General features: G+C 40.7%; 1 protein-coding gene across 1 annotated transcript in view; it reads left to right on the top strand.

Moving 5' to 3' along the window:
• The window catches only part of LOC126428288 (glutamate-gated chloride channel), a 444,803-nt gene that overhangs the window by 330,364 nt on the left and 90,524 nt on the right, over positions 1 to 23,915 (top strand). The window lies entirely within an intron of this gene.

The raw sequence follows: 23,915 nt of genomic DNA, 5'->3' as shown, positions 1-23,915 counted from the left end.
TTCTGAAGTGTCTTATGGCCTCATAAACTGCAAGTAATTCTCTGTTGAATGCTGAGTCTTTCTTCTGCGCATTGTTTAGCTTTTTTGATAGCATTGTCACTAGCGTCGGTAGTGGTAAACATTGTGGCATCCGCACGTGGGTGAGCAATAATGGCAGCGGAGGCCAACAGCTGTTTGAGTTCATTAAATGCCTTGTCCATGTCCGGTGTCCATGGGACCTGGCGGGTGCCAGAAGTTTGTGGGCCAGCGAGAGCATCTGTGAGAGGAGCCTGCACTGCAGAAGCGGCTGGCAAATGTTTATGGTAATAATTAACTGTTCCGATGAACCTGCATAATTCCCTATAGGTCTGGGGGCGTAGCATCTCAAGAACAGGCTTGATCTTGTCCTGTGGTGGTGTCAGACCGTCCGATGACACAACGTAACTTAGGAATGTGACGGATGACTGGTGCAATTGAGTCTTTTTATTGTTCAGTTCAATACCAGCGGCTGCTAAAATATCTGTCATGACTTGAACATGCTCCTCACTCTGTTCCAAAGTAGAAGCAAAAACCAATATGTCGTCCATGTACACGAAACAAAAGTCTAGATGGGATAAAGTTTGATTGATGAAACGCTGCCACGTATGGGGGGCGTTTTTCAACCCAAACATCATAAATTTGTATTGAAACAGCCCAAGCCATAGGAACCTGATGAAATACGTGCTTACAGTCCAAAACAGAGAAGTACATTGCACCTGCAAGTGCATGATTGAAGTCTGCAATGTGTGGGACCGGATATTTATCAATGATGGTGCAGGCATTTAAACGCCTGTAGTCTCCGACCATACGCCAAGTACCGTCTTTCTTTTGGTCAAACAGGATAGGACTAGCCCAGCAACCGGAAGAAGGTTCAGTTATTCCCTTTTGTAATAGATAATCTAATTGTTCTTTTGCAATTTTCATAAATTCCAGCTTGAGGTGGTGTGGGCATTGTGATATGGGCGGCCCATCGGTTAGACATAACCGATAAACTGTGCCATTAGTGACCACTGCAATACGTGGCGCGGCATGACAGTGTGATGTCCATGAAGCGGAGCAGGCAGTGGCAGACGGGCAAAGCTGTGGTGCTGAGGGCACAGAAATACAGGTGTGCCAACCACTTGTAGGCTGCGTAAGGGCCGCACGCGTGATAACATGGGCGAGGTTGGTACACTGGTTCTTGGTAGCGGGCCATGCCGCTACGAGCGCTGTAGGCACGAGTGGGCGTGCCCGAACAGCAGATGGCCGTAGTTCATAGCCACGAGCTTCGGAAGTTAATTGTCCATTCGGAACGCAAGGAGCATGAGCACTCGGGCATACACTGTCATTACAAAAGGGGGTGCTGACACAGTTTACAGAGTTCACAACATCGTTGTTAATGTGCGCGGACATGGGAACACCAGATTCGCACGGACTGAACTTGTCTGTAGATGACGAGTCGTCTCCTTGTAGTGCCGCGAGGCATTGTTGTGTGGAGGCCAACTCGTGGTGTATGTTGCGGAGATGCAGCAGCATTTCCGTACGTTCCATCCGCAACTTTGAAGACTTGGCGCACTCCACTATCCACTTGTTTGTCTGAGATTGCAGCTCCTAGGATAGGTTGAAACACTTCTTAGCACAGCACACATGTTTGGTGTTAGCCGAACTGTCACTCGGCGGAGCGATAGGAATATGTTTGTTAAGGGGGGGGTGGGGGTAAAACACAGTATTTTGCACAAAATCTAGTGACAGCTGATAGTGCTTGAGGAAATCAATTCTGAGAATAGGTTTTTCAATTGTTTACACTAAAAACGTCCACTCCAGCTTGCACCCGGGCAAAAGTTTCACTGTATACAAAGTAGAACCCGAACACTGTAGGGTAGACAAGTTCACTGCACCAAGTACTGTTTTGTGTGGTTGCACTTTATTAGTTGCTAAGCAAACTGGCAGCAAAGAGATGTCTGCACCAGTGTCAACCAGAAAACGTACACCTGATTGTAAATCGCAAACATCGACTCGACCACACTTACTGTTGTTGTCCGAAACGGAGTGCAACGTTGGATGGTGCCCACTGTTTACATGCAGGAGGTGGCACCGTAGCCTACCTGCAGTTGGAGTTTGGGTAAGAACATGGTGACTGGCATTTGCGAGCTTGCTCCCCGAATCTTGCGTGGAAGAAACAGTAAGGTTGGGCGGGCCTATGCTCCTGTGGGTAGTTGCTAGGTGACGGAGTATGTGACCCAGAGTCTTCCACAGAGGCCGATGCACTGTCGTTGCGGGGAGTTGAAGGTGCAGGCAGGGCGGCTAGTTTAACAAACTTGTTATTAGCAGCACCAGACAAGGGTGTGGTGTCAGAAAGCATCATAGTGCGGTCACGTCCAGAATGCAGTTCACGGAGCTCACGTTGCCTGGCGGAGTATGCTCTGTCGGTGGTGCATAAATGTTCATTTACTGGCCTATCTTCATACACAGAGATTGCAGTCTGGACCAGGCAAAGGCAGCTTTTCAGTCGAGATTTCTGCGAGCGTGTCATCAGGCATAACTTGCTTATCGACGAGAAGACAGATGCACCGCCACAGCTGGGACGGAGACCTTTCGCTGAGATGCTCTTCGTAGATGAGCTGTCGCACATTCGCACATTTTCTCTCCTGGTTTTTGAGATGCACTCCAGTATCGTCTGTTTTGCCACAGCATACTTCCCAGCTAGGGGACGGAGGGGGGGGGGGGTGCTTTGACCAGATCGTAAATTAAATCAACGCGGTCGAGAAGGTGGTTCATGAGGCAGGCGAAGCGTGCGTCATCGTCCAAAACACAGACATTGAATGTTTGCTCAACCAGGTTAAACCAGAACTCTGGGTGAGCGGGTTTGAAGTCTGGTAGTTTCGGCAGATTCGGCACTGCAGTCACTGTGGAGGTGCGCCTATTACTTCGGATGGAAGTAGAGCATGCAGAAGATAGCGAGTCTGAATTATTGGCGTCCCGTAATGCGGGAATCGTGAAATTCACTTGACGCCGTGGGGGCGGCTGAGAAGCGATGGACACTCGAACGGTGTGAGGATCGTAGTCCAAATGTGCATTCTCATTGACGTGGTAGCTAGGAGAGAAGCCACAAGTACTTAAGTATGCCGGTGAATGTCCATTATGCACACTATATTCACTCGACTGAGAGTGGTGGGGCTGGTTGTAGATGACCAAGTAATTACTGACCAGCACAGAATTGTTGACTTGATTAGAAGCAACACAAGGATCCCACACACGTCCACTAGGATGCACACTCGGTGCGATATTTGCTGTTTGGCGAGCATTGAGCACCTGTTGACTAGCCGGCACGGAAGGATACACACGTGGCGGGAACTGATTCGAGTTTGAATTTACTACTGGATTTTCCAAAGTAGCAAAACTTCACTCAACGTCATGAACTGTTTTGAATTGTGCGTTCAACACAGGAGTAGGAATGTTCCGAACAACACTCTGTGGAGAACACGTGGGAAGGTCTAGGCTAACAAAGCCAGAGTCCGCGACCGTTGGCAGTTGGAAGAAACCGGCGGCACTCGATGAATTCCACTGCATGTTCTGGCTGAAGGATTCCGAAGAGTCTTGCGGCATGTCCACTACGATGGCAGGAGTGCTGGAGAGATGTTGCTGAAATCCGGGCGGCGGTGAGTGCTGAAAGGCGATTGTCTGGAGCTGAACAAAGGCCCTCACGATCGCGAAGAAACCCGACATGGTAGGCGCGTAAATAACCTTCGGGCGGTAACTCAGGCACGTATTTCACAAAAAAAATGGGGTCACCAATGAGGAATAAATGTATAGTTGTAGGTAAACAACTAGAATTCTCTCCAATACAGATTTATTAGCACTTCACTTCTACACAGATACAAGTCCAGAGGCTAACTCCTGTTAGTGTCCAACATCCTGCCCAAAGCCCTCTCCTCAAAGAAAGCACACCTACGTACTGAACGAATATCGATATTTATGGCGCTCTATGCCACAATACCATTAAGTCAAATAGGGCTAACGCAGGAGTGGGTTTGGTAATAAATAAGAAAGTAGGAATGCAGGTAAGCTACTATGAACAGCATAATAAATGCATTATCATAGCAAAGATAGACACGAAGCCCATGCCTACCACAGTAGTAAAAGTTTACATGCCAAGTAGCTCTGCAGATGATGAAGAAATTGAGGAAATGAATGATGAGATAAAAGAAATTTTTCAGATAGTTAAAGGAGGCAAAAATTTATTTGTAGTGTACATGGAAGAGACCTGGAGACACCGGAAAGTTTCAGCTTGATTATATAATGGTTAGACAGAGATTTAGGAACTAGATTTTAAATTGTAAGACATTTCCAGGGACAGATGTGGACTCTGATCACAATTTATTGGTTATGAACTGTAGCTTAAAAGTGAACATATTGGAAAAAGGTAGGAAAGTAAGGAAATATAGGACCTGGATAAGTTGAAAGAACCAAAGGTTGTTGAGAACTTCAGAGGGAGTATCAGGCAATGGCTGACTAGAACAGGAGAAAGGAATACAGTAGAAGACGAGTGGGTAGCTTAAAGAGAAAGGCTATTTACAACAAATCAGACAGCAGTAATAATAGTCAAAGGGCATGGAAGGGAAGCAGTGGTTGAGAAGGAAGTGAGACAGGTTTGTAGTCTATCTGTGATGTTATTAAATTTGCGCACTGAACAAGCAGTAAAGGCAACCAAAGAAAAATGTCGTGTAGGAATTAAAATTCAGGGAGAAGAAATAAAAAATTCAAGGTTTGCTGATGACGTTGAAAGTCTGTCAGGGAGAGGGCTTTGAAGAGCAGTTGAATGGAACGGAAAATATTTTGAAAGAAGAATATAAGATGAAATCAACAAAAGCAAAGCAAGGATAATGGAATGTAATTGAATTAAATGAAGTGATACTAAGGGAATCAGATTAGGAAATGAGACTCTGAAAATATTAGATGAGTTTTATATTTGGTCATCAAAATTACTGATTATGGTGATAAAATGTAGAAGCAGTAGCAAGAAAAGCATTTCTAAAGAAGAAGAATATGTTAACATCAAATACAGATTTCAGTGTGGAAGTCTTTTCTGAAGGTATTTGTCTGGAGTGCAGCCATGTGTATGAGTGAAAATGGACAATAAACAGTTTATAGACGTTTTTGAAATGTGGTGCTACAGAAGAATGCTGAAGATTAGATGGCTCAATCATATAACTAATGAGGAAATACTGAATAGAAATGGGAGACAAGAACTTTGTGGCACAATTTGACCAAAAGAAGGGATCGGCTGATAGGACACATTCTGAGACATCAGTGGATGACTAGTATTTGAGGGAGTGTGGAGGGTAAAAATCATAGAGGGAGACCAAGAGATGAATACAATAAGCAGATTCAGAAAGATGTAGGTTGCAGTAGGTACTGGGAAATGAAGAGGCTCACACAGGATAGAGTAGTATGGAGAGCTGTAACAAGCCACTCTTGTAGACGGTAGAATGGACTGAAGACCCCAGCAAAAATGCCATTGTACATAATTTGCCTTCAAGAACTATCACAGTGTATTTTAAATGCTAGGATTTTTTGCGTGATTCACATAGGAAATTTTGTTACTGCTTTTACAAAGATTACAAGAGATCAGAATAATTAATGGTGACACTGAGTGAAACATTAGGTGATTTAAGGAGGTTGGCCTTCTCTTCCTATTTAATTTCATTTTTTGTAATCAAAAAGAAAGTATTAACTGTGAATATTGTACAGAGTAACACTGATGCTCTAGTCTTTGCAGTTGTTGAGGTGATACATAGGAATATAAGGAAAGGTAAAGAAGAAAAATAATAATTTTTCTGAACACTCAGTTGGAAGTTTCCTATAAATTTAATTAAAGCAAAATTCATATTGGTAATGAACAGGAAGAAAATACCAAACCAAGTGACAAAAAGGTAGAAAATTTGTCAGCCCTACATAAATAACGCAATTTGAAGATAGCAGATACCAAAAGAAATAAAACACAAGTAGAATTGGAGTTGAGGTAAGATCACTTATCATTAAACACAAAGTGACAAAGAAATGTTACTATACAACTCATTTCGCTGAGTGCACACATGTGTGCGTGAAAGAGAGAGAGAGAGAGAGAGAGAGAGAGAGAGAGAGAGAGAGAGAGAATTTCAATGCCGTACCTTTCTATAATTCTTAATTCTCCATTGATAGCCACATATCAAGTGCGTCTTGTGGTGATCTTTAATTTCATCCACTGTATAAGGACATCATATGCATGTTGAACACCTGTTAGTTTTAATTGTAGAAAAAGATTGGTTAGCATACAAAAGAAACATGTTTTATCATTTACAGTAAATGGGCTGTAGACGAAAATTGTCTTAATGATGAAATGTGACTTAAATTCCATCCCTTAATATAGTTCTAATTAGAGGTATTGTTAACAACATAGCAATTAAACTTAAATTAACCATATAAATCTTCTGTTGCAACAAAGGTTGCTAAATTGTACTGTTGGGATGGTGCTTAATACATATTTGGTTTGAGTCTTAATTTTATGAGATTCAGTTGTTGGAATTCACCTAATTATTGGAGGGGAAGGAAAGATAGGAGAGGAGATGGTATCATTCTAACCACCTTCCTTCTTTTTATTTTCATGTTCATCTATAACTGCTCAAATGCAAACCTACACCCCATTGAATGAATCACAGCTACCCATATTACGCAACTACACAGCTAATACTTGACACTAGGAAGCAGTGCTTTTATTCTTTCCCTTACATAAGGCCACTCAGTATATTGATTATTAACATTTCAGTACTTTTGTAAAAGGTATTGCAACACAAAATTGTAAAAATGCCTGTAATTAATCATTGTTTAAAATACATCACAGCTGGTGTCCATTCCACTACAAGAGGTATGGTATTAAACTTACTAAGTCTATGGATTTTCCTCCCAGTGCTTTCCATTGTCACGCCTGTGACTATTGCAGGAAACAATTTAAACTCTTAATAAAATGACAGGTTTTCCTTGTGAAAGTCACAGTTATTGTCTATACCTTTTCCCTGCTTTATAGTTTTTTTCACCTTTCCTTGCTCCACAAAATAAAATTATCTGCACGACAGGCAGAGTTAACAAGCTAGTCTGTTAGATATGTAGCCCTATCTCTTTTCCAGATAAATCCTGCTTGGTACAGAGCCATCGTATTCTCCCATAAAGTAAAATTTCATGTGCCACAGGAAGAGCTAAGAAACAAATCTGAGCTTTGCAGCCCTCTCTATCAGATAAGGTACGAGAAATGCTAATGTTACTATTGTACGACAGTGCAAAGAGTGTCACCGTGGACTAGTAGAAGTGCTTCGGAGATGGTTCCTCCAGTGAGGCTGATGTCAGTTCCTTCTTCAACCTAGCCTAACTGCCCCATCCCTAATAACCTTACTGTTGATGAAAATCTAAGTTCTAAGATTTATTCCCTTTGCCAAGCTCATTATTTTCTCATATCTGTAACACCGTGCCATTAACTTCACATGAGAATTGTATACAATACTGAGCAGGGTTTGTTGTGGTGTCTCTGGTCTACTGCTTTAAGACTTGTTATCAGTTCCCATGTCCTCAACATTTATGTGTAGTTTATAACTGTCCAGGTCAGTCCTGTTATTTGAAGCACATATTATTAATGTGTAACATTTTTAACTGCTTATATGATTATAATGCTTTTAAGCATGAGAAACTTAGGGTGTGCTATTGTAAAGCCAGTGTAACATAAAGCTTTATAAGGTAGGTGCTAAGAAGGCAGTAGTTAAGTACCTTATAATTTCATAATGAATCTTGCCTTTTTGTCTTGTTGTACTGCTAATGAAGAAAGCAAGCAACTTTCTCCCTCAGCAGTGTGTTGTCGGTTAAGCTTACTCTCGCTGGGATGCCGCCCAAATCTGTACACGAGAGCTGTACGTCTTCTCTTACAGAGGAGGACTACTCTGAGGACGGTTACACAGGGGACTGCAGGTGTTCTCTGTGCCAGAGAAGGTTCGAGGAGCAAGGTAAAGCGTATCACAGGCCTGAGTAGCACCTACGTGCAGAGCACTTCGTCATAGACAGCGCTTATGTACTTGTACTGCTAGAACTACAAGTGCCAGGGATTCCGGAACTCACCAACAACCCATTGAAGAGTATAGCTTATTTATAGCTCGGCCAGTTTCAGGCATCACATTGTGTGACACTGTCCGTGGTATTTCTCTTTGATGATGGGCTGGGCTTTGACTAGATTTCTGTAGGCAGAATGTTGCTCCCCTCTTAAGGGAATATCTAAAACTTCTATTCACAATAGTTTTACTCACACAGATGTGACTGTGCATATTGGCATGCTCAGTTCTTGCTATGAAACAGCATACCATGATTTTAGTAGTAGATATTACTGATACTCCCCATCCAGTGACATGCACTTCTGTAATTCATTCATCCATCGCCTACATGTCACAAAAGTGTCAAAGAGGAAGCCAGTATTGTCTAGTTAAGTACTTTGTGAGGATTCCTTTGGTTTCTTAAGAGAAAAATCTTTTTCTTTTGTTTGTGAAAGGGAGTCAATCAAGCATTAAAAAGGCCACTTTAGGATCACCTTAATTGACTGTTAATTGAAGGATGCTCTACTTGATCATAGTAGCTCCTAAACTTTACATAACTTTCACACAATGGGTACTGTTGACTGGTAGGATGTGAAGTAGCCTCATTCTACCGATATCAAAGTACAGGGTTATCGAAAAGTCGTGCACATCCACCTTAAGATGTCAAATGAACTGTATGACAGTGTCTTGGTACACAACACTATTCACTGCAACTTAAAAGGAAATGGAGCTCACTATTTGATGACATGATGCGGTATGCCAGACTCCAGTTTTCTATGGTGCAAAGTATTCTCATGAAATATGTGTGGATTTTTGGTTGGACAAATTTTAGTGTTTTAAGTATTCACATATCTACTAAGATAAAACCATGCCATACCAGTGAACAAAACATGGTTCAGTTCTGCAATTGCATGGGCATCAACAAATGATGAAAACATGTGTGCACATAAGTTACATTTCTTTGTTTAGTGCCTTCAATTCCTGCACTCTACAAACGTGATTTGCATGAAATTTTAACTTCTCTGTTACAGTCTAAGGACTACCATACAAAATCTGAGATTGGACAGACAGTCTCTTCATGCTTTTTGAAGTAAAATGCAGCATCACATTCCTCACCTGAGCCAGTTAACATTCGCCAAATGGCTGGTCTCCTGGTCCTCTTCATGACTGCAACAGATCTGCATTGCTGGAAATGGGTAGTTAATCTCATTATAGTTCAACTGTTCAGCACTCTGGTACCTGGATATTTCCCAGGAAATGCTTCTACAACATGTGCCTTTGAACAATTGACAAAACACTGTTGTACAATGAAAAGTCATTTCTGTTGGAAAAACAACATAGAACTGCTCAGTGCTACATATGTTACGTGACCCCTACCTGTTACATTGTCATCTTCATTTGTTGTTGACAGTACCTGTACTTGCCCGCGAAAGGCAAAGGTCCCGAGTTTGAGTCTCGGTCGGGCACACAGTTTTAATCTGCCAGGAAGTTTCAGTACCTGTAGTGTTTTCTTGCTGTGGCTAATCAAATGAATGTAATGCAACTCCTATTGACAGACTCATTTGTTTTCATGTGCTCAACTTTTCGATCACAGTGTAGAAGGTACAAAGATTACCCTTAGGATGGGAAATTACTTCCAAAGGTAGGAGAAACATCTGTTCTCTTCAATATTAAGATACAGAAGACAACATGTACCATAGGATTAAAGAAAGATAGAAAACATATCCTCTGAAAACCCAGTGTGGTTTCTTTCTTTGTAAAAGGTAAAGTAAGCATCAAGTCAGTTTTCAGGAAAGAATTGTTTGGGGCAGCTTAATAGGTAGTAAACAAAACCAGAATTCCACAAGTAGAAGCATGATCAAATTTGAGAAGACTGCATGTATAAGATCTTTAAGGGGAAATAATTGGGCTAATACTTGATTTATTCATGATTAGCAAAGTAAAATGAGAGAAGAGTTTTTGGTCAGACAACTCCCCCTTCAGGCAGTGGTGTAATAAATGCTTGAATCATCATGACAGGGAAAGTGGTATAGGGAATTAAGGAATTAGTAAAGTGCTTGAAACCTTCCAAATACTCTATAATCACAGGAAATTCTATCACTTAACAAGAACGTAGTGGTGGAAAATAGGCAGAATTCTTGTAGAACAAAGGTGGGAGGAAGAACAAGTTAGAAGTAATTAATTGTTTAAAAGGTAATGCAACACAGTACAATATCAGCTGTTCTGTATTCTTGTTAGGCAAGACTTATACAGTGGTTACTGTGCAGCCGAGTGAGTCCGTGTGCTATTTAGCGGTGATGAGAAGACAACTGAAACTGAAAATAATGAAATAAGATGTGCCACTGATTAGTTAAGTTATAAATTATATTGAAATTTAAATATACTGATTATTATATGTCTAAAGACTTTTGTGCCATCTTCATGGAGTTGTTAGACCATGTCATATTCATCCTTTCTGTAACATAGCATTAAATGGAAGGGCTAGGGGTTAGGAGGTAGGCATAATACAACAGTTCTAAGCATAATTTTTTAAACCCAAACTTTTGAAAACAACATGAAACAATTGATTTAAAATAATATGTCCAAAAAAGTTTACAATTAAATGTTTAATTTAATTTGATGTGTTCCCTTAGGCAAGAAAACTTTACAACCACATGTGAATATAACACATATGCTCATATCAAAATTACTGCAGTTCCTCATTTGTCTTTCTTTGCTCAATGCAAACAGTCACAAAAGAAAACACAACTATCAGACTTTGTCTCTGGAAGGGACACGAAAATAACCATCTGAATACAGTACATATGAGTAGCATGACAAGTTTTCGGACTCCCCTTCTGCAGAGTTCTCTTAGTTAAATATGTGCCACAGCTGAGCCACATAGAACATGCCCAGTATTCAGATCCTTGGGCGACGACTGTTCCAATCACCTCAGCTCACTATAACTCAAAAATGTTAGTGATCAGTACTATCCACAGTGTCACCGATACCGACCAAAGACCTGTTCTGTCCAGAACAAGTCATGTAGCAGGTTGACACAATTCGAGGCTCAGCTCTTCCATCTTTCTCTCTGGTTGCAACTGTTCTTCACGTAGTTCACTCTTCTGCCGCTCTTGGCAGTTGGCAGAGGGCGACATCTTAGTGGTGCTAGTCATGCCACACTGTAGCACCGATGTGGGAAGATAGCGTGCAGCATTCAAAGGCATCGGACATGTGATGATGATACCATAGGCACATTTTCAATATCTCAAAGCTTGAAGTTTTGACCCTGCTTCTGGGATTGTCTGTAGGAGTCCTCTGGTGGTTGAACCATCTCAGTTCACTAGAGGACTCTTGAAGAAAATCCCACAGTAGGGCCAAAACATTGAGTTTTGAACATGTCAAAGAAGAATATTACATGGGCTAACAAGTCACGGGATTTTGCTTACACTGATTACTGCTGCAATCATATTTGTCTTGTGGCCATTTATCCTCACATTCTGTGCAAGTTGTACCTTCAGTGAGTGTCTGCAGAATCAGTGTCCCCGTAGAATATTAGTATTTGAGGTGTATAATGACATATAACTGTACTAATGGGTTATACTGAATCAGCACTAGACAAAAAATTTCAAATCCTCAGGGACAGTGACCACTTGTCAGAATAAAAGGATCAAGGGTAATTCAGAAGACGCAGAGTGGAATATATATAATAAAAATCAACATTTAAGATCAGAAACGTAAAGTTTGGGAGAAAAAGAAACAGATTTACCTTAGAAATTAGCCAATTTAACAGCAAAAATAATTCAAATGAAAGAATTTGCAAAATGTGAAAGGATATTGGTAATCTAGGTTTCTTATGAATAGAATTTTAAAAAAGTGAAAATGTATTATTGCAGTTCTAAAGGAGTCCTGATTGGCTTATAAACACTGAAATGAGTAAAGATAACCACTTACCATGTGGTGTAGATATTGAGTAGCAGGTAGTCACATAAGTGCGAACAGGTGCAGGTTTCAGCTGTTATGTCTGACTGTGGTGAGGTGAGCAGTTATTTGATGGAGCAGGTGAGATGAACGAGCAAGAAGAAAGGGAGGAGGGGGGAGATTATCAGTGGGATTAAAAGTGTGTGTGTGTGTGTGTGTGTGTGTGTGTGTGTGTGTGTGTGTGAGTGAGTGAGTGAGAGAGAGAGAGAGAGAGAGAGAGAGTGAATAGGTAGGTATGGTTAAAAGGGGCAGGGATTACTGAGGTAGCTTTGGGGCCAGGGGGGGTGGGGGGTGAGGGGGGGGGGGGGGGGGGGGGAGATCGCACATGTGCTTGAGAACATCCTTTGCCACTAAGTGTTCAACAACCTAGCTCATGGCCTCATGGCCGCGGGTTGACAATGACCATTGACCATTCGTATTGGTGGGACCAAGCAAGGTGGCGCAGCGATTAGCACATTGGACTCACATTCAGGAGGGTGACTGTTCAAATCCATGTCCAGCCATCCTGTTTTAAGGTTTCCACGATTTCCCTAAATCGCATCGGGCAAATGCCAGGAGGGTTCCTTTAAAAAAGGGCATGACCAATTTCCTTCCACATCCGAGCTTATGTTCTGTCTCTAATGACCTCATTTTCAATGGGACATTAACCACTAACCTCCTCCTCCGTATTGATGGACATTTTCAGTGGTCATGACCTCATAAAAGGCTGTACTAAAGCTGCAGTTGAGATGAACTGTGACATCTTATTCTGCAGTTGGCACCAGCTGTTATGAGGTAGGATATGCAGTGTGTCTTGGGAGGAATGGTCAGTATTCAGGAATATGGCAGGAATGATCATTTGAACCAAAAAAGTCTAGTAATCGTGGGCTCTGAAATGCATACCTTAGAGCTACACTGATCAACCAGAACACCATAACCATCTACCTAATAGCCAGCATGTCCATCTTTGGCACAAATGACGGCAGCAGCGCGTCGTGGCATGGAAGCAATGAGGCCTTGGTAAATCCCTGGAGGGAGTTGGCGCCACATCTGCACTCACAAGTCACCTAATTCCTGTAAAGTTGGGGGGCCAGCACATAAAGTGGAACTTGCCACTGCGTTCCTCAAACCACTCCATCACACTCCTGGTCTTATTGAAAAATATCATTGCCACCAGGAAACATGATCATCATGAAGAGGTGTATGTGGTCTTCAGCCAGTGCACAATACTCATTCACAGTCATAGTACCTTGCATGGGCTTCATGGAACTGTAGATATCCATGCAAATGTTCCCCAGAGGACAATGGAGCTGCCACCAGCTTGTCTCCATCCCATAGTACAGATGTCAAGGAGCAGTTCCTCCGGAAGACAACCTATTTGCACCATCCCATCAGGATGAAAAAGAAGGCAGCGGGATTCATCAGACCGTGCAACACTCAACCACTGTGCCGATATCCAGTGCTGATAGTTGTGTGCCCATTTCAGTCACAGCTGTTGATGTCGTGGTGTTAAAGTTTGCACACGCACGGGTAGTCGGCTGTGGAGGCCCACTGTTAGGAGTGTTCGGTGTACTACATGTTCCGACACACTTGTACTCTACCCAGCACTAAAGTCTGATGTTAGTTCTACCACAGTTCGCCACTTGTCTTGTCTTACCAGCCTGCCCAGCCTCTGACATCCGACATCTGTAGTGAGGGATGGCCACCGAACCTCTTGACATCTGGACGTGGTTTCACCTTGTGTTGAAGACACTCACCACAGCACTCCTTGAACTCCTGACAACTCATCCAGTTTGTGAAATGCTCATGCGAAGCCTCCTGGTCATCACAATCTGCTCTCGGTCAAACTCAGATAGATCGCGCGCCTTCCGCATTCAACACAAGGAGAGCATGCTCACTGATATTAAATGCACCGTGTGCATGTCTGACTAGCAGTCATTCCTCACCAGGTGATGTTGCCATGGCCCGGGTGGGTTTATATCGATTGCAGGTTGGTGGTCATGATGTTCGGGCTGATCAGAGCATTTATTCAGTAGAAGAGATACGTTCCCAGTATCAGAGATGAAAAAGTGCTCATAGTTCTTCTAATACGAATTTTAGGGCTCATGTTTACTAGACTTTTTTCTTCAAATGATTATTCCTGACATATCCTAGAATACTGACCATTCCTGCTGGGATACCCTATATAAGTGACAAGACTGTAATAGGATATGCTGGTTGGCTGCACAGCTTGACCTTTCAAACAGTTATGATAGGCTACCTTAAAGCTTTGAAGTTGTTGTCTTCATCTTTCATCCTACAGTGGAAAGTGTGCTCTTTTCATGCTTCTGCCAGATTAAAATCGTGTACAGGACCAGGGCTCAAACCTAGAACTGTGCATTCTGCAGGCGTAATTTGCAACTTATCCCAGCTCAATTGGTAAAAGCAGCCTGCAGAAGGCAAGATTCTGGGTTTGAGTCCAAGTCTCATATATGATTTTAATCTGCCTGGAAGTTTCAAAACTGTGCAACTCCATTGCAGAGTAAAAGATTCGTTCTGAAGAAAATGCCTATTCTGTGGATAAGCCATTTCTCCCTAATCCTTTCTTCCAGAAGTTTAGTCAACAAGCCATTCAGAACGTAGAATAGAGATACTATTAGTAGTGAAGATACAATGGCAGGTCATTAGCAGTGCCCACATATCTCAGTCGAAGAGAGAATAGTGCATGAAAGCACACAGTTTTATCCTGTTATTTTATTATCTTCCTTTGAAAGTTGTACTAGCTTTTCAAAGTACTCTCCCTGATTTTACGAACTGCTGCAGCCATGTAAAACACTCAGTGAATGATTTGTGATGCTCTTTTGGAAGATCTTATCGGTACACCTTGTACACAAATACTGCTGCCTTTGGAGATGTAAATCAACAGCTGTTGATGACTTCTTTCACTAGTTATCATCATCATAATCATCTTCATCATCATCAGCATCACCATCACTGTCATTTTGCACAGTTTCCAGCCCTCGGCTAGGTTGTTTCGGAATGTAAGCCCCTCCGTGTTTTCCTGTCCTCCTATTGCATTCTTCTTCCCACTCTGTTCCCAACATTCTTTTCTGTTCTTCACATATTCCATCACTCCAACAATCCACCTCTGTCTTTTGATCTTCTGCTAGATTCTATCTTCCTATTGTCATTCCGTGAACCTGTCTTAGTGTCCTGTCTACTCCTATTCTTTTAATATGTCCATACCATCTCAATCTCACCTTTTCGCTGATTATTGCATACCATCTCTTTCACTATTTCTCTCATTGTCTCATTCCTCACATTATCCATTCTAGTAGGTCAGAATTGCCTAAATTGTACAATTTTTTGAAAGCTTTATTTATTATATTCCAAAATTATATAAGCAAAGCCATCCTCAACTGTAGGATGTTGTCCTTGGTAACCAATTTAAAGAATAGAAATTATGCTAGAAATAAGGACACTACATTTAATTTTTGAAACATCTGAAAATGGTACAAATTAGGGTCAGATTTCCTAATGGATGCATAAATTGTACCAGCCTTACAAATTATCCCTGAGATTGTACTAGTCCAAGCTTAAGGAGATGTTTCATCTCTTAGTTGTTACATCACTATTCGCAGATATTACAATACAACTTTTTCACTTTTTTACCCAACCCTGCAAACCTTTCATGAATCGACATTTTGCATTTTGTGCATCTGATCATTTTTTCCATTCAATCTTTCTTACATGCCTCACAATATCATTCCTCTGTTTTACAAATTAGTTTCTATGGTGGCTTCCCCACAGCTTCCAAAAATTTCCTCTTCATATGTGCAAAGCTGTAGTTCTAAATCTCTCCTTTGCTTCAGTTAACTTTCATCCCATAAGCCCCTCTTGCATAGTCTATTCATCAGCTCAAAGGGTCCTCTGTTAAGCCGCGAAGTTTTACTTCGAACTTTCATCATTTCCCTCGGATTCAGTGATAATTCTTGGATGGTCACCTTTAACCTATTGTTTGCCTGTGTGGCTTCATCTGCATTGAAATTACTAGGCAATCTGTGTCTTTCTGCAAAGTCAGAAGCAAGTTTTCTTACATTCGACATGTGTAAAACAAATACCATCTCTTGAAATGTAAGAATGTGGTCTTTCAGTTAATTTTTACATTCATAGTAAAACACTTTTTCTGCATCATAAATTTTTGTATACCTGTTTGCATTTTTATTTTCAGCATGCCTCTTAATCGTTGGGTTAGGCACTTTTTATATGCCCGCAGTTTCATTTAATCCATGATCCCCATTTAGATGTATGGTAATGTAGCAGCTAAATGCTGTTCTCCTGAGCTCCACTTTCCATGGCAGCTTTCTGTTACCATACTGTAATACAAAATAATTATTTAATTGTTAACATGGGCTGAAGGAAGCATTAGAAAATTCACCAGACTCTTTTGAAACGTTAAGTTGCACTAATTATGCTAAATGCAATATAAAAGCTCTGTATATGAGCAAGTTTCTTAAATGTTATGGTGTAATATCAGAAAGTGAAAGCACTACAGTACACACAATGTTACTATTTTCCCTTTCTCAGATTTCTGCAAATGACTCACGACAAATACAGATCCATGATTGTCTGAAACGTAAGTTTTTTCATGTATATTTACCCATAAATAAAGCATTATGCTTCCACGTAGCAAATAACAGTAATTCTCTTCGCCACGTACACAAAAAGTTAAATGAAATCTATAACAAAAGCAATTCTGTCTTCAGACTACGTGTTCCTCAACACACAGAATTCATAGTTGATAATGAAACTCCAAGAAGCATGTAGCTCAATCTGAACTCTCTAAATATTGGATGTATGAGAGGTACAAATTTTATAGAAATGATACAAGTTAGGAGTCAGTACAATATAAGCAACTCTCCCCTGAGTCCTGTGCTGATGCTTTGAAATTTCATCTCACAAGCCTTTGTCCTGCTCACCTGCCTTTTCTTCTGATTCATATGTAATTATTGGAGCATAATATGCTTGGTATAACATTTGCTTGCCTTTTGGGTGGTACATCTGTCCTCCATAGAAGACTTCTTAATGTCCGCAAGAATTCATGTGCTCGCTTACCCTTAGTAGCTGCTCACTAATACTTTCTTTCACTAGATCAGAGTCATAATGTGGATAAAGGAAATGTGTGGATCTGTAATTTCTCAAGCAGGGACTTCACTTGTCACTGTAGTGTGGTGGTGTGCCACAACTGTGGAATAGGATCTGGTGCGGACTGGTTTTGGATAATATTTCTTCTTTCTATGTCTGTACAATCTGGGCTGGTAAAACTCCCGAATGCCGAACCAAGATTGCTGTCTTGCCTACATCCACAACTACTTGGCCACTTGCAGCAGAATATAAGGGGCATTCAAAAAGTTTCTGTTCAAAGACCATTCAACCCAGAACTGGTATTCCAATAAGGCAAACACACAGAGGGCATTGGGGCTGTCATCCAAACAAAACGGGCTGAAGATACCCATTTGGTAAAACACCGTGTTGTGCTATGTGAAGAAGCCTGCTGCACACCTTTGTCTGACAAGAATCATTGACTGTCCAAGGCCTTTTACAAGGGACCAAAGGTGTGATAATCACATGGAGGAAGATCTGGACTATAGGGCGGGTGCTCGAGTGTCTTCAACTCGAGTTGGCATAGCTTCTGCTTTACGACATTTGCGATATTGGGACATGTGTTATCGCAATCAGTACAGAACTTAGTGCTGTTTTTCTCAACTGTTGTTTTTGACAGACATGCTGCCCCATACATGTTCCATTGTTTGTCCTTCTGTCACCAAGAAAAGAACAACAGCATGTTTGTCCTGTTTGGACACATTTGGTAATAACATCGCCATAGTTCACGAACACCACAGTAACCCCTTGCCTACACGATGGTGGTTATAATTCCACATTGTGCTACATTGCACATATGCTGCAGCAGTGCATCCCTTATATGTGCAATTTTGTGCTCTTTTTAGTCTTGGTTGATGGACTTTTCCTGAGAGGACCCAAACACTTTAATACCATTTCATTTAATTTAAGAGTTGAATTGATATAAACAAATTTTGTCACCAGTCATGATATAAAAATACTGATTTTGTCCACACAAAATCCAAATTTTTATAGCATTTTGTTGGTACAGTTTGCTTCATAGAGCTTTTTGCTCAGGGATTCTAATGTGTTGTATCTAGTGACTGCTGATCTTTCTAACACAAATACTCTCACCCAGGATCTTATAAATTACTGTCAGTCTGATTTTGAGATTGCACCCAATTTGTTGATATTTTCAGTGAGGATTATTTTCAGTCATTATGTGGACTTAAAGCTTTTGCTCTTCTGTTCATTTGTATATTCATGTCACAAGCTATGCAGTGTACCAAGTGATTATAAATACCTTGTTTACAGATAATGGCGATGAGTCACCTTGACAAATGTACTGTGTAGCTTGTTTCACTATAATATTGTGACAGATACATGTGAAAGAATGTCAAATCATCCTTGCCCACAGTCTGGCAACTTCCACTGCACTTTCTGTAGCTGTGAGGCTGTGAATAAATATGTATCACGTTATGACATGGGCACTGACATTTCACTGTCTGCTCCTCCTGATAATCACATTGTGATGGTTGTTTTGAATATCCCTGCTCAATGAGACTGTCCTTCAAATTCATTATGCCTATTGTTAGCCTAATCAGTGACTAACATGTAGACCAGTGAAGTTTATCTACATCTCCTTACCCCCTCTAGTAAAAGTTGTGATGGTTTTAGTCACTTTTGGAGGTGGTTAGTTCTTGTTGTCCAGACTTATATTTAATGCTCATTAAGTGTTGAGGATGCTGTACCTGGATTCCAGTTGTTGTATGCTAGTTTGTAAGTATGGATTTCCTTCAACTTTCTGTATTCCAGCATCGACAGCCACTTTTTGGCAATTATCCAGTGAAGTGATGCCTACCAGCCAGTATACATTTCCCATAGATATTCATTTCAGATACCCAGTGATTAGTATTACTGTTTCATTAAGGACCACATCTACTGGCATTGCATGAATAGATTTTTTACCTTGCAGGACAGATGTATGCCTCAGTGAGGCAACAAAGTACTGTGACAGATGATCTGAGAACCATCAACTGGGCTTCCTTGTAAGTCCCAATAAGTTTATGAATGGTAGTACTTTAAGCTGATCCCTTTTATTTAAGACTGCGATAGTATCTCTGGTATTTGAGCAACTAAGGTATTTTATTACAGAGCAGTGTTCTAGCACCACACATTGATGGTTTACTTTGATTTTCCAGTTTGTTTGTCTGTTAAGCAGATTGAAAGCACACACTTGAAGTGATTGTGGGTTTTTCCTTGGCTTTGAGTGGTTTCTGCTACAATGCTCAGAAAAGATTTGCAAAGTTCAGAAGCTTTTGTTCTGCTCCCTTGAACTGCATTGTGTGGATGGCAAAATTTGGTTACAGCCATAGAATACTTTAGCTTTTCTTTTGCCTGGTATGATCACTTATGTATATGTTGAACAATACTGAAAGAATGCACTTATTTTGAGGGGGGGGACTAGTTTTCATATAGTTATTTTGCATCTTCTATGGATTGTAATTACAACTTCTCACTATGATGTGGAGTGCATCAGTTTCACAATTATTATAACACATTTTCACAGTGATAAATATTGTAACATGCTGACCATTCGTTTGGGTTCTCTAACTGCTTATACACCCTTTACTTTCGACAAAAAAAAAACCTTCATTTGTACAGCAAAGTAGCAATTATTTTTCCAAAATCATAGCTGTGAATCATTTTATTGATTTTGCCAAACATAATATCGTGGTATAGGCAGACGAAAGATCAACTGATGACACACACACACACACACACCACCTGTATGGTCTAAAGATGAAATAATTACAACGTTGAAAGCTGAATGTGTTACTTCTTGCTGATGAGTCCACTGCTTAGTGCTTTACTTGTCCAGTGAGTGGTTGTCTTTACTCATGCGACTGTTCCTGTTCTGTACAGGATTTTCTAATATATGCAAATACAACAGTCATAAGAAGTTATTGAGTACATTGCCTGTCAGGTATGCATCAAAATGAAGAATTTGAGAGCTGATAATAAGGAACTGCAAGGTCTGTTAGAAAAGCACATGACCTTTGGCCGGGAAAAAAACTGGCTCACTTGGAGCACTAATCAATGTCAAAGTAGTTCCGTTGGGCCTCCACACGCTTCTCGTAACAGTGCCGCCATTGTTAGAAGCATGCCAAATAGCCTCTTTCGGAATTTAGGTTGGCCTTCTCTGTCATAATGTCCTCTCTTGTCTGAGATTGCTTTTCTTTCAATGGCCTCTTGAGTTCAGCAAACAGCCAGAAGTCACAGGGGGCCGAATCAGGGGAGTAAGGAGCCTGTTGAAGCAAAGGAATTTAGTTTTTTGCCAAGAAAAACTGAATCAGGTGCAAGGAATCTGCTGGAGTGTTGTTGTGATGGAGGCGCCAATTACCTGTTGACCATAAGTCAGGTCTCTTGCGTCGCATGGCATCATGTAGACAACAGAGGACACCCCTGTAGTACTCTTTGGTGATTTTTCGACCGTGTGGTGTACAACACCATGGGAGTCAAAGAAAGCAGTCGGCATCACTTCGACGTTGCTGCGCAAATGGCAGACCTTCTTTGTTCTCAGTGAGGAGAAATGCTGCCAATGTGATGACTAGGACTCAGTTTCTGGGCTGTACCTATACACCTGGGACTTTTCATCAGTGATTATCGTGGCCACAAGGTGAGGGTCACTGAATGTGGAGTCCAGTATGTCGTGTGAGACTTCAACAGGAAGTTGCTTTCGCTCCACCATCAGCAGCTCCGGCACAAATTTCGCTGACACTCTCTTAGTGGCCAAATCTTTGGTCACAGTGAAATATGCTAAAAAAAGTGCTGTTGCCCACCTTTTCTGCAATTTCTCTCATAGTCATACAGCAGTCCTGCATCCCCAGAGCATTCACTTTGGTAATGACCAGCTCATTTCAGCATGTTGATGGCCGACTGGAGCACAGCTCACTAGCCACCAGTGTGCAGCCATCTTTAAACTGGGTGTACCACTCCTTAATCTGTGTGGTGCCCATAGCATCCTCACTGAAAGCGAACTGAATCTTCCAAATTGTTTCCACCTGGCTGTCACCCAATATCTGGCAGGATTTGATGCAGAAGCACAGCTCCAGTCTTTCCATCATTTTGCTTGCAATATAAAACTGACACTTGCCAGGAACTGGCGCTATCAAAAGTTGAGAAAAAATTCATGCATGCGCACAAAGATTCGTGGTTGGCTCTTGCAAGCATGCTAGATTCAGATCAATCAGGTGTTTGCAAAAATAAGAAAGTCAGATGATTTTCTAATGGACCTTGTGTGTAACAACAATATAAGCACAAAAAAGAACCAAGGAAAGTCAGGAAACAGGGCATATTTAATAAAAATACCAATATGACCACATGTGTTGAAAAGGAGAAACAGATACAGGAGGACTGAGTAGAAGAAATATATGAAACTGTAGGAGATCACACATGACTAATATTGGAACATGAATTGAATTGGAGTGTGATAGAATGGACTATGGATCAAAGATATTGAGATGCGAAGTGTAGAAGGCGAGTAAAGGTTTAAAACATGAAATTGATGGGCTATAAGAGTACACCAACTAAATCTCTGAAAGCATGTGGCCTGAAGATTAGGTTTAAACTATTCTAGTCCCTTTACAAAATAAATACAACACCAAATAATGCAAATATTGCAGGACAGTTAACACCATATGTTAAATCGTAAAGACCTGTTATTCAGTTAGAAATAAGATCTTAGTGATACATAGGGTAGGATCCATTTTAGACATAGGCAAAAAGAGGAACATGAGATGCTACTGGAAGTTTGAGGATGATATGCTAGAAGTTAACAAGGATATTCACATTTGTTTCCTTGATTGGGGTAAGCCGTTTGACAGAGTGTACTGGAATATCCTCCTGAAGACCTTGAATGATCTTGATATAGACTTGGAGGGGGTAAACTGATAAGGAAACTGTATACAGGGCGAAAGTGGTGGTAAGGTGCAAACGTGTGAAACATAAAGAATCATAAGACAGGGGTGTTGACTGTCACTGAGACTGTTCAATGTTTGTGCAAAGAAACTAACAGAGACAGCATTGCAAAAAGTGAGAGGCAAAATAGTAGGAGGAGAAATTATAAAGACGATTATGTATGCTGACAACCAGTGTGAGGAAGAACTGTAGTTATGATGGAGAGAATCATCAAAGAGTGAGGGATGAGATAAGTGTAGGAAAGATCAAATAATGAGAACCAGTAAATGGGATGATTCTGCAAAAATATCCGTGAAGAGAAAGATCTCGGAGCAAATAAAATATTTTAGGTACTTAGGAAGTTTGGGGACAGAAAACAAAAGCTGTGTAGAGGAAGTATGAAGTAGAATCCAGAATGAAATTTTCACTCTGCAGCAGAGTGTGTGCTGATATGAAACTTCCTGGCAGATTAAAATTGTGTGCCAGACTGAGACTCGAACTCGGGACCTTTGTATTTTACGGGCAAGTGCTGTACCAAGCACAACTCACACCCCATCCTCACAGCTTCACTTCTGCCAGTACCTCATCTACTACCTTCCAATCTTCACAGAAGCTCTCCTGCAATGTTGCAGAACTAGCACTCCCGAAAGAAAGGACGTTACGGAGACATGGTTTGCCACAGCGTGGGGGATGTTTCGAGAATGAAATTTTCACTCTGCCTTTTGTGCACGAAAAGCTAAGATCACGAGTTTGAGTCTCGGTTTGGCACACAGTTTTGATCTACCAGGATGTTTATGAAGTGGGATATCTGTAGGTGAAGAAGCCATTGAAAATGTGAAAGGATTGTAGACAGCAAAAGAAATTCAGATAGAATTAAGAAAGGGATTTTCCGAGTATTCTGTTTGGAGTGTAGTTTTATAAGGAAGTGAACAATCAACAATAAGAACAAGAACAAGAAAAATACTTGGATAGTTCTGAAATTGTGCTTGTAAAGTAAAATGCGAAAAGCGAAGGGGACTGACAAAAGACCTCTTAGAAGAGAAGGGAAGCCAATACAAATATGAGAATGTTAAACTGTTAAGGATGAGAGAAGGATAACTTAAGATCATAAAGATAAGAATAAAGGTTAGAATAAAGAAAATTGAAGGGAATTAGTTATCACAAAATCAGAAACCTGCTGGGAGAAAATTGAAAGGTGTGTTTAGAGTGGTGTTTTCGCGAGTGGAGTAGATAATGTAGTGGGAAGGGGAAAATATGGGTCAAGATGAAGTGAAGGGTGTGGTAAGAATAGTTTGTGTTAAATAGATCTATGTTGAGCCAGTATTGTAAGGAATATTTAGATGCTGTGTGTGTTAGCATGATTGAATTGTCTTATGCCCTCCAGTCCTACTGAGAGATCTTGCCCATGTTCAGTACTGATATTACTGGCAAATAAACCACTAGACAAGGTCTATATAGCTGCAAAATGCCTGAAACTTGCCATTAGTCAGTGTTGTAAAATAATTTGGCCTCTTATGATGTATATAATTCATGCAAATGTGAATTACTCTGTTGTAATTTTGTACTATATTGTGTCAAAATTCACTTTTGTATATATTATTTAATGCATATAGCTAAGTTCCTGTATGTACAGTTATTTAATTTTTTTTTTTTTTTTTTTTAATTCATCTGTACGACCAATGCCATACCATAAAGCCTTAGCCTTGAATTTTATAAGATGCAGTACTGGTATTGAAGCATAATTTGCACAGTTTTACTGAATGCATATTCTTGTGTATCACTGTTCTTCATAACAGTTATAAACATTTTTGT

This window comes from Schistocerca serialis, chromosome 12, assembly GCF_023864345.2.
Source record: "Schistocerca serialis cubense isolate TAMUIC-IGC-003099 chromosome 12, iqSchSeri2.2, whole genome shotgun sequence".
Lineage (NCBI taxonomy): Eukaryota > Metazoa > Arthropoda > Insecta > Orthoptera > Acrididae > Schistocerca > Schistocerca serialis.
This window is presented reverse-complemented; position numbering and strand designations above follow the sequence as displayed.